This window comes from Primulina eburnea, chromosome 3 (genome assembly GCF_022965805.1).
Source record: "Primulina eburnea isolate SZY01 chromosome 3, ASM2296580v1, whole genome shotgun sequence".
In the NCBI taxonomy this organism is placed as follows: Eukaryota; Viridiplantae; Streptophyta; class Magnoliopsida; order Lamiales; family Gesneriaceae; genus Primulina; species Primulina eburnea.
Window position 1 is genome coordinate 39,344,235 of NC_133103.1, and position 16,910 is coordinate 39,361,144.

The following is a 16,910-nucleotide window of genomic DNA, read 5'->3' on the forward strand; positions in this document are numbered from 1 at the left end:
ATGCAGATTTCAGCATGGTAGATTGTGTTACGATGAGAATTATGAGTTATTGTTATTGATTATTGATGTTTGAATTGACCGGTATCGCGAGATTACGCCGTTATGCCGTCGAAATGTACCGAGAATGAATATTGATATGTACATGTATTGGTTGAGTAATTGATTGATGTGCTGCTTTTCGACATTGCTATTTCAGATTGATATCGACAAGTTTCAACATCCAGACTTCGACCTCGATAAAGATTGAACAACGAAAGGTATAATTCAATGTTGATTCGGGAAGACACAACTCGAATTAGATCCAATTGGAGTTTCCCAAAATCAGATACTAGATTGTTTATAATTTGATATGGTTATGCCTTGTTTATAGAATTATAACAATGCACATGAGAAAGGTGAGTCGATGGCAAATATTCCAAGATACCGGATGTTCGGCGATATCGACGTACTTAGGAGAAGATCGACTCCTAGCGTAGATATTCGATATAGAGAGGGCCGAAGTCCGGGAATAAGATGTACCGCCACCCTGATTGGGAGAGTAGGTGGGAGATTGTTACGTCTTATTCACACCGGGATCCCTAGACTTAGATATGAGTCGAGTTAAAGAAAAGAGTCGAAAAGTTTTTTCTGTATTCACTAATGTGTCATAATTACTGATTCATGTATTATGATTTTGTATTTAATTGCATGACATGCATGTATACATGTTTTTTACGGGGATTTGTTCTCACCGGAGTATCCGGCTGTTGTTGTGTCTGTATGTGTGCATGAAAACAGGTGGGACAGGATCAGGGTCAAGGAGAGCGTGACTGAGACTGGATAGCGTGGTGATTTCGGGCATAGAAGATGAACTAGTAGTTTTACATTTGCTATGTAGTTTGTTGTAAACACTAGTTGTATAAACATGTAATGGAAGAATACATGTAATTATCTTTGATGAAATAAATAGAGTTATCACATGTGTATGATTATATACCATAGTTTATAATGTTTAAAAGAGATTTTTTTATGACCCATTTTCTAGCAAAGATCCAATTAATCCCAAAGGTAATTGAGTTAGAGCCCGGGTCCCCACATCAAGTGGTATCAGAGCAATAGATCCTTTAGACTGAACTAGAAGTGAATGAGCGGGGTAGATCCAGTCGTCTTCCTTGCTTTGTTGATGCTAGCATGCTATTAATTGTATGTTGATTTACATATGTTCTATATGAAAGCATGTTTCTTGTGGTAATACATGTTTACCTGCCTATCTGATTTATTGCGAGATGTATTAAGAATAAAATGAATCAGAACCGATTCTGGATCATAAGTTTATGATCTGAGGAGGACTGAAATAGATTATAGATTGTGTACTAATCCATTTGATAATAAGTTATGCCTCCTCGAAGAGCAGCAGTGCCTGTACGTCCGGTACCAGAACATGGCAGTACTTCTAATGATCCGATGGATGTCACTGCAACACCGATGGAGACAACCGAAACGGTTTCAATCCTTCAAACCGCCGACATTGAAAGGTAATGAGAGCGCTATGGATTGCGAAAGCTGGTTAGATGACATCGAGATGTTATTTGAATCCCTTGACTATACCGATGAGCGTCGAGTGAAGTTAATTGGCCATCAACTGCATGAAGTCGCAAAGAATTGGTGGATTACCACAAAGAGAGCATTGGAGCATCGTGGCACAAAGATCATTTGGAAGGTCTTTAAAGCAGAGTTCTATCAATGATTCTTTCTCGTGTCCTACAGAAAGGATAAAGGTGCCGAGTTTGCCAATCTGAAACAGGGACAGCTGAATATCGAAGAATATGTGGCAAAGTTTTCGAAATTGCTCCGATTTGCTCCTCACGTTGCAGAAAATGACGAGGCCATTGCAGATTAGTTTATCAATGGCTTGGATCATGATATTTTTACCTTGGTGAATACTGGTCGACCGAACAAATTTTCAGATGCCTTGAACCAAGCCAAGGGTGCGGAAGCGGGCCTGATTAAACAACGAGGACTTTCATATGCTGCTCCGATTACAAGACCACCACAGCCCTATTTTCAACCACCTCCCAGATTCGAGAGTGGTGGTAGTAGCAGTGGCAAGAAAGATCAACTGAAAGCCCGATGAAAACAGTTCAAGAAGTCGGGTAGCAGTTCATCGAGCTCCGGTGGGTCACGATAGAGGGGTCCTGGTCAGAGTTCAGATTATACGGGGGTGTATTGCAGTACTTGTGGAGGCAGAAATCCTACAGATCAGTGTCAGGATTGGTTGGGCGATGCAATATCTGCAGACAACAGGGACATTTTGCCAGAGTCTGTCCACAGAGAGGGTCACAACGATCTCAGGGTGCAGGATTGTGACACCTCTGACCCATTTTATAAAATAACAGCGGAATTTAAAATTTTTCTTTAAAGGGAGGAAGGATTCAAAATACATTTCCAATATATATACCATCAAAAGAATATACATAATCCAAAAAGTGTTGCATCAAAATACAAAATATCATTTTGATCATGTATAAAAAAATAATCTTCCACTTCCTTCCATCTCTTATGCATATGACCCCGGCTCCAATCAACGTCCTGGTCCGTCGCTCTTATCTGCATCACATGAATAACTGAAATGAGTATAAAACTCAGCAAGTGGAACTCTTATATAGCAATAATACATAGCATACTCTGAAAATCATGACTTTGAAAACATTAAATACCATCAACTCTGAAATATGAATATCATAGCATGAATAATAATAACGATGGTATTTCTCTTTTCTCTGGTATGGATTGACATCTATATAGTATCTCTGTCTCTTACCTATATCCCATCGATATAAATCGACAACTCTGAGGGATATAAGCCTTTGGTCGTTGATCAACTAATTGCATGCAATCTCTGACTATGTATCTATCAATCCATAAAACATTTGAACTCTTTCTTTGACATTTCATCAAACACTTTGAAAGCATTAATCTCTTGTATTCCCTTTCACAAATTGAGACATAAAAAGCCTCCAATATATATATCAAGTGTATCAATACATAACCATGAATCAAATGAAAGGAATAACACTTTAAAATCATTAGAACATCATACATATAATATCATGTGAGCACAAGGAATGAAATTCCACTTACAACCACTTAGAACCTTGTATCTAATCTCTTGATAGCAATCCTACAACAATAAACCATGTATTGAACCATCAACAACTCAATAATCATAAACCCATATCAATTAATCCATAAAATCAACACATCACCAAACCCATGATTTCTCCCAACTTCAAAACCAAGAATAAACTAAACCAAAAGCTTACCTTAGCTTCCTTAAACCCAAAATAACCTTGCTCTCACTCCAATAATCCAACAAGAGGCTTGAATCAAGAGAACAAAAGAAAGAAAATGGAACCCTAGCTCACCCCTTGAGAGAAGAATCGAGAATGAGGGAAGAAATGAGAGAAAATAGAGCAACACTTGTATATAAGCACTTAAAACTCCAAAAACACGCTTTTTGAAAATCGCTGGCCGCTGGGGCGGACATCTTTTTCCGCTCAGGCGCGGAACTCTCGGCCAAAATACCAAATTTTCGAGCAAGGCTCGCTGGGGCGGACAACAATTCCCGCCTGGGCGCGCACTCTGCGCACTACCACTCCAAAGATCGCTTCCGAAACGCCTCTTCCCGACATAATTTTGAAAAATGGTAAACTACAAAGTTGTAGCTCTATGTCTCATCTTGAATCCCTCAAAATTGCAGATCATTTGGACGTCTGAGTAAAAAGTTATGCCCATTCTCCCAACGTGTGTCACTGGAGGAACGTCGAAACACACGACACACTTCGGGGCACTTTTGGCTTACCTCCACCATGATTTAAACAAAACTCAAAATAAGAAAGTTATACCTCTATGTCTTATATAATCATTCCAATTGGCCTCATACCAATTGGCTCAATATACGAATTATCATGAATTTAATCGTAACGCCGCTACAAAAGCACTACACATCATCTATAACCAACCATACTATAAATCATAAATCGAAACTCTTAACATCCAAACTATACCTAAACTTGACCAAGTAGTCAATAAACTTATGAAAACTTAAACCGTACCGTACACCAGGCTTGGCTATTACAATCTCCCCTCCTTAGAGGAATTTCGTCCTCGAAATTGACGTCACTGCGCAAACAACTCAGGATACTTCTCTCTCATCTCATCCTCTGGTTCCCACGTGGCCTCTTCGATCAAATGATTCCTCCAAAGAACTTTAACGATGCCGATCTCTTTGTTCCTCAAAACTTTAACTTTGCGGTCCAGAATCTGAACCGGAATCTCTTGGTACGTCAAATTCGGCGTCAAGTCCAATGGCTCGTGGTGAAGAACATGAGAAGGATTTGCAATATACTTCCTGAGCATAGAGACATGAAAAACATTGTGAACTCTGTCAAGATTTGGCGGTAGGGCTAACCTGTAAGCTCGATCACCAACTCTGTCCAAAATCTCAAATAGACCAATAAATCTCGGACTCAACTTTCCCTTCTTGCCAAACCGCATCACACCCTTAAGAGGTGCAATCTTCAAGAACACATGATCGCCAACCTCAAACTGCAAAGGTCTACGACGTACATCCGCATAGCTCTTCTGTCTCGACTGCGCTGTCTTCATCCTCTCTCTAATAACAGCAACAACATTTGCAGTCTGTTGGACCAACTCTGGACCCAACATCTTCCTCTCGCCAACCTCATCCCAATACAAGGGAGATCTACACTTCCTGCCATAAAGTGCTTCGTACGGTGCCATCCCAATCATCGCTTGGTAGCTATTGTTATACGTGAACTCAACAAGAGGCAATTTAGAATCCCAGCTACCAGAATAATCAATAGTGCAAGCTCTGAGCATATCCTCTAGAATCTGAATGACTCTCTCTGATTGACCGTCGCTCTGAGGGTGATATGCTGTACTGAAAGCTAACCGTGAACCCATAGCTCTGTGCAAACTCTTCCAAAACTCTGAGTTAAATCTAGGGTCACGATCAGACACAATCGACACAGGGACACCATGAAGTCTAACAATCTCTGCTATATAATCCTCGGCATACTGGTTCATAGAATACGTCGTCTTGACTGGGAGAAAATGCGCTGACTTGGTCAATCGATCAACAATAACCCAAATCGAGTTGAACCCTTTCTGCGTCTTGGGAAGACCAGTCACGAAGTCCATCGTAATATGCTCCCACTTTCACTGAGGAATCGGCAAAGATAGCAATGTCCCAGCAGGTCTCTGGTGCTCAATCTTCACCTGCTGACAAGTTAGGCACTGAGAAATAAACATGACAATATCTTTCTTCATACCTGGCCACCAGTAGAGTCTACGAAGATCCTGATACATCTTGGTACCACCTGTATGTATCGAATATGGCGCGGTATGAGCCTCTGTCAAGACGTCTCTACGAATATCATCACCAGCGGGAACACAAATACGGCATCTGAAAGTCACCAAACCATCTCCATTCACTCCAAATTCTGAGTTACCTCTCTCCTCTGCTCTAGCTCTCATCTCTGCCAACTGCAAATCACTGGCCTGCTCTCTACGGATCCTGTCCGTCAAAGTAGCCCGAATGACCAACGCTGAAAAGCGAGCAATGGTCCCCGGAACCACCAAAGCTATATCCTCTCGCTGCAAGTCTAACAATAACGGCTTCTGAATCATCGAACTCAAGGAAGAACTCGATTTACGGCTCAAAGCGTCTGCTACAACATTCGCTTTCCCTGGGTGGTAACTAATAGTCACATCATAGTCTTTAACAAGCTCTAAACACCTCCTCTGCCGCATATTAAATTCTTTCTGGGAAAACAGATACTTCAAACTCTTGTGGTCTGTGAAGATCTCACACTTTTCGCCATATAAGTAGTGTCTCCATATCTTCAAGGCGAAAACCACAGCTGCCAGCTCCAAATCGTGCGTAGGATAATTCTTCTCATAGTCCTTCAAGTGGCGAGAAGCATAGGCTATGACCTTACCACGTTGCATCAGCACTGCACCAAGACCCTTCTTCGACGCGTCAGTATAAACAACAAAGTCCTCTGAACCATTGGGCAATGCTAGAACAAGAGCTGTCGTCAGCTTATCTTTCAACTCTTGAAATCCACTCTGGAAATCATTGGACCACTCAAACTTCGCAGTCTTCCTCGTCAGATTGGTGAACGGCAGGGCAATCTTGGAGAAATCTGAAATGAAACGACGATAATAACCCACCAAACCAAGGAAATTGCGTACCTCTGATACAGTGGTAGGGCTAGGCCATTTCTGAATCGCTTTGATTTTCATGGGATCAACAGCTATACCATCCTTCGAAACAACATGGCCTAAAAAAGAAATCTGCTCCAACCAGAACTCACATTTCTTTAACTTAGCAAACAACCTCTTCTCTCTCAACAACTGAAGAACAACTCTGAGGTGCTCTGAATGAAGCTCTTTGGTCTTGGAATAAATCAGAATGTCATCGATGAAAACAATGACGAAGCTATCCAAATACGGCTTGAACACACGGTTCATAAGATCCATGAAGACTGAAGGAGCATTTGTCAGACCAAAAGACATCACAAGGAATTCATAATGACCATACATGGTCCGGAACGCCGTCTTAGGGATATCAGACTCCCTAACCTTCAACTGATAATAGCCAGATCTCAGATCAATCTTCGAAAATACTGTAGCCCCATGCAATTGGTCAAAAGATCGTCTATCCGTGGCAACGGATACTTATTCTTGATAGTCACTTTGTTGATCTCTTTGTAATCAATACACAGCCGCAAAGTCCCATCTTTCTTCTTGACGAAAAGAACCGGAGCTCCCCAAGGCAAAGAACTCGGCCGAATAAAACCCTTATCCAATAGATCTTGCAACTGCGTCTTCAACTCTTTCATCTCTGTTGGGGCCATTCTATACGGAGCCTTGGAAATAGGAACCGTACCTGGAACTAGATCAATCACAAACTCCACATCTATGTCCGGCGGTAAACCCGACACATCATCCTTAAAAACATCAACGAACTCTCTCACAACATCAATATCATCAATATTCAACTTCACAATCTTATCCATATCAACAATCGAAGCCAAAAATCCAACACAACCTCTAAACAATAACTTCTCAGCCTCAAGACACGAAATAAAAGGAAGGACCAGCGAAGTACCTGCACAGGCGAGCATACCTCCCTTATTTCCATCATCTTCCTTGGTCATCGTAAAGATGCGACCCTGCACCTTATCCTTGCTCGTTCCTCTTGGACAATCTTTGGCAATATGGCCTGCAGTGCCACAACGATAGCAAGTATGAGTGCCAAATCTGCACTCTCCGCGATGATGACGACTCCACTTGGGGCACAAAGGCTTCTCGGGATCAAATAGAACTGCCGGTGGTTTAGGACTCGGCTCTATCTTGCCTTTCCCCTTGAAACGATCCTTGCCTCTCTGATTCGAGCCCTGGCCTCTCTGAACAATAGCTTGATGCCTCTCCTGCCTCTCTCTGGCGATATCCTTCTCGTCTTGTTCAGCCAACAACGCCTTCGACACAATTTCTTTAAAAGTCACAGCTTTGGACATGTTGATATCTCTTCTGATCTCCGCTCGAAGACCTCTGATGAGATGAGCACCTTTGTCCTTGTCGTTGGAAGCAACATACGGGGCAAACAGACAGCCCTCCTCAAAGTTGAGAATATACTCATCAACATTCATACCTCCCTGTCGAAGCTCCAAGAACTCAGTCACCTTGCGGGCTCGAAGTGCATCAGGGAAATACTTATCGTAGAAAAGCTCGGTGAACTCTTGCCACTTCAATGTCGGTACATTCACACTAACCTTGGTAGCATTCCACCAAATGCGTGCAGCCTTGACTAACATGAACACTGCACAACTGTGCATTCACAATAACCTTGATTGTTTCCTTGTCTTCAAATCCAAGATGAACAAAGATAGCCTCAAGAGCCTTGATCCACTCTACTGCCACCAACGGATCAGTGCTTCCTGCAAATTCCGGAGATCCATCCTCTTGAAAGCGGTAAAGATCGCATCGGTTCCAACTGCTTGAGCTACTTGGCCTCTCACTTGACCTCTGCCTTGGCCTGCACCTTGCATACAAAGCAACTTCTGGATCTGTTCACTATGGACCTTGGCTTGCTCTTTCAACAACTTGCCGAACTCATCGACAACTCTAGAGGAAGAACTATCCTCACCCTCTACGGCTTTCCTCTTAGGAGGCATACTCTACAATGTGCTCACAAAATGCAAATCAATAGATAACAATGAATAGATGTAGAATAAGACATACCCGGACTGTTGAAATTAGACGAAGTCATATGCATTGGTCCGAAGAACGGTGCTCTGATACCACTAAATGTGCCACCTCTGACCCATTTTATAAAATAACAGCGGAATTTAAAATTTTTCTTTAAAGGGAGGAAGGATTCAAAATACATTTCCAATATATATACCATCAAAAGAATATACATGATCCAAAAAGTGTTGCATCAAAATACAAAATATCATTTTGATCATGTATAACAAAATAATCTTCCACTTCCTTCCATCTCTTATGCATATGACCCCGGCTCCAATCAACGTCCTGGTCCGTCGCTCTTATCTGCATCACATGAATAACTGAAATGAGTATAAAACTCAGCAAGTGGAACTCTTATATAGCAATAATACATAGCATACTCTGAAAATCATGACTTTGAAAACATTAAATACCATCAACTCTGAAATATGAATATCATAGCATGAATAATAATAACGATGGTATTTCTCTTTTCTCTGGTATGGATTGACATCTATATAGTATCTCTGTCTCTTACCTATATCCCATCGATATAAATCGACAACTCTGAGGGATATAAGCCTATGGTCGTTGATCAACTAATTGCATGCAATCTCTGACTATGTATCTATCAATCCATAAAACATTTGAACTCTTTCTTTGACATTTCATCAAACACTTTGAAAGCATTAATCTCTTGTATTCCCTTTCACAAATTGAGACATAAAAAGCCTCCAATATATATATCAAGTGTATCAATACATAACCATGAATCAAATGAAAGGAATAACACTTTAAAATCATTAGAACATCATACATATAATATCATGTGAGCACAAGGAATGAAATTCCACTTACAACCACTTAGAACCTTGTATCTAATCTCTTGATAGCAATCCTACAACAATAAACCATGTATTGAACCATCAACAACTCAATAATCATAAACCCATATCAATTAATCCATAAAATCAACACATCACCAAACCCATGATTTCTCCCAACTTCAAAACCAAGAATAAACTAAACCAAAAGCTTACCTTAGCTTCCTTAAACCCAAAATAACCTTGCTCTCACTCCAATAATCCAACAAGAGGCTTGAATCAAGAGAACAAAAGAAAGAAAATGGAACCCTAGCTCACCCCTTGAGAGAAGAATCGAGAATGAGGGAAGAAATGAGAGAAAATAGAGCAACACTTGTATATAAGCACTTAAAACTCCAAAAACACGCTTTTTGAAAATCGCTGGCCGCAGGGGCGGACATCTTTTTCCGCTCAGGCGCGGAACTCTCGGCCAAAATACCAAATTTTCGAGCAAGGCTCGCTGGGGCGGACAACAATTCCCGCCTGGGCGCGCGCTCTGCGCACTACCACTCCAAAGATCGCTTCCGAAACGCCTCTTCCCGACATAATTTTGAAAAATGGTAAACTACAAAGTTGTAGCTCTATGTCTCATCTTGAATCCCTCAAAATTGCAGATCATTTGGACGTCTGAGTAAAAAGTTATGCCCATTCTCCCAACGTGTGTCACTGGAGGAACGTCGAAACACACGACACACTTCGGGGCACTTTTGGCTTACCTCCACCATGATTTAAACAAAACTCAAAATAAGAAAGTTATACCTCTATGTCTTATATAATCATTCCAATTGGCCTCATACCAATTGGCTCAATATACGAATTATCATGAATTTAATCGTAACGCCGCTACAAAAGCACTACACATCATCTATAACCAACCATACTATAAATCATAAATCGAAACTCTTAACATCCAAACTATACCTAAACTTGACCAAGTAGTCAATAAACTTATGAAAACTTAAACCGTACCGTACACCAGGCTTGGCTATTACAATCTCCCCTCCTTAGAGGAATTTCGTCCTCGAAATTGACGTCACTGCGCAAACAACTCAGGATACTTCTCTCTCATCTCATCCTCTGGTTCCCACGTGGCCTCTTCGATCAAATGATTCCTCCAAAGAACTTTAACGATGCCGATCTCTTTGTTCCTCAAAACTTTAACTTTGCGGTCCAGAATCTGAACCGGAATCTCTTGGTACGTCAAATTCGGCGTCAAGTCCAATGGCTCGTGGTGAAGAACATGAGAAGGATTTGCAATATACTTCCTGAGCATAGAGACATGAAAAACATTGTGAACTCTGTCAAGATTTGGCGGTAGGGCTAACCTGTAAGCTCGATCACCAACTCTGTCCAAAATCTCAAATAGACCAATAAATCTCGGACTCAACTTTCCCTTCTTGCCAAACCGCATCACACCCTTAAGAGGTGCAATCTTCAAGAATACATGATCGCCAACCTCAAACTGCAAAGGTCTACGACGTACATCCGCATAGCTCTTCTGTCTCGACTGCGCTGTCTTCATCCTCTCTCTAATAACAGCAACAACATTTGCAGTCTGTTGGACCAACTCTGGACCCAACATCTTCCTCTCGCCAACCTCATCCCAATACAAGGGAGATCTACACTTCCTGCCATAAAGTGCTTCGTATGGTGCCATCCCAATCATCGCTTGGTAGCTATTGTTATACGTGAACTCAACAAGAGGCAATTTAGAATCCCAGCTACCAGAATAATCAATAGTGCAAGCTCTGAGCATATCCTCTAGAATCTGAATGACTCTCTCTGATTGACCGTCGCTCTGAGGGTGATATGCTGTACTGAAAGCTAACCGTGAACCCATAGCTCTGTGCAAACTCTTCCAAAACTCTGAGTTAAATCTAGGGTCACGATCAGACACAATCGACACAGGGACACCATGAAGTCTAACAATCTCTGCTATATAATCCTCGGCATACTGGTTCATAGAATACGTCGTCTTGACTGGGAGAAAATGCGCTGACTTGGTCAATCGATCAACAATAACCCAAATCGAGTTGAACCCTTTCTGCGTCTTGGGAAGACCAGTCACGAAGTCCATCGTAATATGCTCCCACTTTCACTGAGGAATCGGCAAAGATAGCAATGTCCCAGCAGGTCTCTGGTGCTCAATCTTCACCTGCTGACAAGTTAGGCACTGAGAAATAAACATGGCAATATCTTTCTTCATACCTGGCCACCAGTAGAGTCTACGAAGATCCTGATACATCTTGGTACCACCTGTATGTATCGAATATGGCGCGGTATGAGCCTCTGTCAAGACGTCTCTACGAATATCATCACCAGCGGGAACACAAATACGGCATCTGAAAGTCACCAAACCATCTCCATTCACTCCAAATTCTGAGTTACCTCTCTCCTCTGCTCTAGCTCTCATCTCTGCCAACTGCAAATCACTGGCCTGCTCTCTACGGATCCTGTCCGTCAAAGTAGCCCGAATGACCAACGCTGAAAAGCGAGCAATGGTCCCCGGAACCACCAAAGCTATATCCTCTCGCTGCAAGTCTAACAATAACGGCTTCTGAATCATCGAACTCAAGGAAGAACTCGATTTACGGCTCAAAGCGTCTGCTACAACATTCGCTTTCCCTGGGTGGTAACTAATAGTCACATCATAGTCTTTAACAAGCTCTAAACACCTCCTCTGCCGCATATTAAGTTCTTTCTGGGAAAACAGATACTTCAAACTCTTGTGGTCTGTGAAGATCTCACACTTTTCGCCATATAAGTAGTGTCTCCATATCTTCAAGGCGAAAACCACAGCTGCCAGCTCCAAATCGTGCGTAGGATAATTCTTCTCATAGTCCTTCAAGTGGCGAGAAGCATAGGCTATGACCTTACCACGTTGCATCAGCACTGCACCAAGACCCTTCTTCGACGCGTCAGTATAAACAACAAAGTCCTCTGAACCATTGGGCAATGCTAGAACAAGAGCTGTCGTCAGCTTATCTTTCAACTCTTGAAATCCACTCTGGAAATCATTGGACCACTCAAACTTCGCAGTCTTCCTCGTCAGATTGGTGAACGGCAGGGCAATCTTGGAGAAATCTGAAATGAAACGACGATAATAACCCACCAAACCAAGGAAATTGCGTACCTCTGATACAGTGGTAGGGCTAGGCCATTTCTGAATCGCTTTGATTTTCATGGGATCAACAGCTATACCATCCTTCGAAACAACATGGCCTAAAAAAGAAATCTGCTCCAACCAGAACTCACATTTCTTTAACTTAGCAAACAACCTCTTCTCTCTCAACAACTGAAGAACAACTCTGAGGTGCTCTGAATGAAGCTCTTTGGTCTTGGAATAAATCAGAATGTCATCGATGAAAACAATGACGAAGCTATCCAAATACGGCTTGAACACACGGTTCATAAGATCCATGAAGACTGAAGGAGCATTTGTCAGACCAAAAGACATCACAAGGAATTCATAATGACCATACATGGTCCGGAACGCCGTCTTAGGGATATCAGACTCCCTAACCTTCAACTGATAATAGCCAGATCTCAGATCAATCTTCGAAAATACTGTAGCCCCATGCAATTGGTCAAAAGATCGTCTATCCGTGGCAACGGATACTTATTCTGGATAGTCACTTTGTTGATCTCTTTGTAATCAATACACAGCCGCAAAGTCCCATCTTTCTTCTTGACGAAAAGAACCGGAGCTCCCCAAGGCGAAGAACTCGGCCGAATAAAACCCTTATCCAATAGATCTTGCAACTGCGTCTTCAACTCTTTCATCTCTGTTGGGGCCATTCTATACGGAGCCTTGGAAATAGGAACCGTACCTGGAACTAGATCAATCACAAACTCCACATCTATGTCCGGCGGTAAACCCGGCACATCATCCTTAAAAACATCAACGAACTCTCTCACAACATCAATATCATCAATATTCAACTTCACAATCTTATCCATATCAACAATCGAAGCCAAAAATCCAACACAACCTCTAAACAATAACTTCTCAGCCTCAAGACACGAAATAAAAGGAAGGACCAGCGAAGTACCTGCACAGGCGAGCATACCTCCCTTATTTCCATCATCTTCCTTGGTCATCGTAAAGATGCGACCCTGCACCTTATCCTTGCTCGTTCCTCTTGGACAATCTTTGGCAATATGGCCTGCAGTGCCACAACGATAGCAAGTATGAGTGCCAAATCTGCACTCTCCGCGATGATGACGACTCCACTTGGGGCACAAAGGCTTCTCGGGATCAAATAGAACTGCCGGTGGTTTAGGACTCGGCTCTATCTTGCCTTTCCCCTTGAAACGATCCTTGCCTCTCTGATTCGAGCCCTGGCCTCTCTGAACAATAGCTTGATGCCTCTCCTGCCTCTCTCTGGCGATATCCTTCTCGTCTTGTTCAGCCAACAACGCCTTCGACACAATTTCTTTAAAAGTCACAGCTTTGGACATGTTGATATCTCTTCTGATCTCCGCTCGAAGACCTCTGATGAGATGAGCACCTTTGTCCTTGTCGTTGGAAGCAACATACGGGGCAAACAGACAGCCCTCCTCAAAGTTGAGAATATACTCATCAACATTCATACCTCCCTGTCGAAGCTCCAAGAACTCAGTCACCTTGCAGGCTCGAAGTGCATCAGGGAAATACTTATCGTAGAAAAGCTTGGTGAACTCTTGCCACTTCAATGTCGGTACATTCACACTAACCTTGGTAGCATTCCACCAAATGCGTGCAGCCTTGACTAACATGAACACTGCACAACTGTGCATTCACACTAACCTTGATTGTTTCCTTGTCTTCAAATCCAAGATGAACAAAGATAGCCTCAAGAGCCTTGATCCACTCTACTGCCACCAACGGATCAGTGCTTCCTGCAAATTCCGGCGGATCCATCCTCTTGAAAGCGGTAAAGATCGCATCGGTTCCAACTGCTTGAGCTACTTGGCCTCTCACTTGACCTCTGCCTTGGCCTGCACCTTGCATACAAAGCAACTTCTGGATCTGTTCACTATGGACCTTGGCTTGCTCTTTCAACAACTTGCCGAACTCATCGACAATTCTAGAGGAAGAACTATCCTCACCCTCTACGGCTTTCCTCTTAGGAGGCATACTCTACAATGTGCTCACAAAATGCAAATCAATAGATAACAATGAATAGATGTAGAATAAGACATACCCGGACTGTTGAAATTAGACGAAGTCATATGCATTGGTCCGAAGAACGGTGCTCTGATACCACTAAATGTGCCACCTCTGACCCATTTTATAAAATAACAGCGGAATTTAAAATTTTTCTTTAAAGGGAGGAAGGATTCAAAATACATTTCCAATATATATACCATCAAAAGAATATACATGATCCAAAAAGTGTTGCATCAAAATACAAAATATCATTTTGATCATGTATAACAAAATAATCTTCCACTTCCTTCCATCTCTTATGCATATGACCCCGGCTCCAATCAACGTCCTAGTCCGTCGCTCTTATCTGCATCACATGAATAACTGAAATGAGTATAAAACTCAGCAAGTGGAACTCTTATATAGCAATAATACATAGCATACTCTGAAAATCATGACTTTGAAAACATTAAATACCATCAACTCTGAAATATGAATATCATAGCATGAATAATAATAACGATGGTATTTCTCTTTTCTCTGGTATGGATTGACATCTATATAGTATCTCTGTCTCTTACCTATATCCCATCGATATAAATCGACAACTCGAGGGATATAAGCCTATGGTCGTTGATCAACTAATTGCATGCAATCTCTGACTATGTATCTATCAATCCATAAAACATTTGAACTCTTTCTTTGACATTTCATCAAACACTTTGAAAGCATTAATCTCTTGTATTCCCTTTCACAAATTGAGACATAAAAAGCCTCCAATATATATATCAAGTGTATCAATACATAACCATGAATCAAATGAAGGGAATAACACTTTAAAATCATTAGAACATCATACATATAATATCATGTGAGCACAAGGAATGAAATTCCACTTACAACCACTTGGAACCTTGTATCTAATCTCTTGATAGCAATCCTACAACAATAAACCATGTATTGAACCATCAACAACTCAATAATCATAAACCCATATCAATTAATCCATAAAATCAACACATCACCAAACCCATGATTTCTCCCAACTTCAAAACCAAGAATAAACTAAACCAAAAGCTTACCTTAGCTTCCTTGAACCCAAAATAACCTTGCTCTCACTCCAATAATCCAACAAGAGGCTTGAATCAAGAGAACAAAAGAAAGAAAATGGAACACTAGCTCACCCCTTGAGAGAAGAATCGAGAATGAGGGAAGAAATGAGAGAAAATAGAGCAACACTTGTATATAAGCACTTAAAACTCCAAAAACACGCTTTTTGAAAATCGCTGGCCGCTGGGGCGGACATCTTTTTCCGCTCAGGCGCGGAACTCTCGGCCAAAATACCAAATTTTCGAGCAAGGCTCGCTGGGGCGGACAACAATTCCCGCCCGGGCGCGCGCTCTGCGCACTACCACTCCAAAGATCGCTTCCAAAACGCCTCTTCCCGACATAATTTGGAAAAATGATAAGCTACAAAGTTGTAGCTCTATGTCTCATCTTAAATCCCTCAAAATTGCAGATCATTTGGACGTCTGAGTAAAAATTTATGCCCATTCTCCCAACATGTGTCACTGGAGGAACGTCGAAACACACGACACACTTCGGGGCACTTTTGGCTTACCTTCCACAATGATTTGAACAAAACTCAAAATAAGAAAGTTATACCTCTATGTCTTATCTAATCACTCCAATTGGCCTCATACCAATTGGCTCAATATACGTATTATCATGAATTTAATCGTAACGCCGCTACAAAAGCACTACACATCATCTATAACCAGCCATACTATAAATCATAAATCGAAACTCTTAACATCCAAACTATACCTAAACTTGACCAAGTAGTCAATAAACTTATGAAAACTTAAACCGTACCGTACACCAGGCTTGGCTATTACAAGGATCATCTGCATCAGTACCTCAGCCTGAGAGGCAAGCATCATCTGTACATTCCTTCCATCCGCCACCGGTACAGTCCAGTCAAGGCGAGGAGGGAGCCAGACTGTGAGCCAACCTCCCAGACAGCAGGCTCGAGTATTTGCACTGACAGAAGAACAGGCCCAAGATGCACCAGATGATGTGATCGCAGGTACCTGTTTTCTTTGCGGTTATCCTGCTTATGTATTGATAGATACGGGTGCATCTCATACATTCATTTCTGAACGCTTTGCATTGATGCATGCTTTGCATGTTGAATCATTACCTCTGTAGTATCTATTTCTTCTCCTTTGGGGAGTGGTTTGATATCAGTGACATCGGTTAGACATTGCATGCTACAGTTTGAGGGTAATGAGATTGAGTTAAACTGTGTTGTACTTGGGTTGTCTTATTTTGACTGTATTGTTGGGATCGATATGTTAACCAAGTACAGAGCCACTGTAGATTGTTTCTAGAAGATTGTCAGATTCAGACCAGAGATGGCTGATGAATGGAAATTCTACGGTATGGGTTCCAGAGGTCGGATTCCCTTGATATCTGTATTGTCTATGAGTCGATTGTTGCAGAAAGGAGCAGAGGGGTTCCTTGTATATTCAGTAGATCTACTGAAATCGAGCCCATCATTGGCAGATTTTACAGTAGTGTGTGAGTTTGCCGATGTATTCCCAGACGAGATTCCA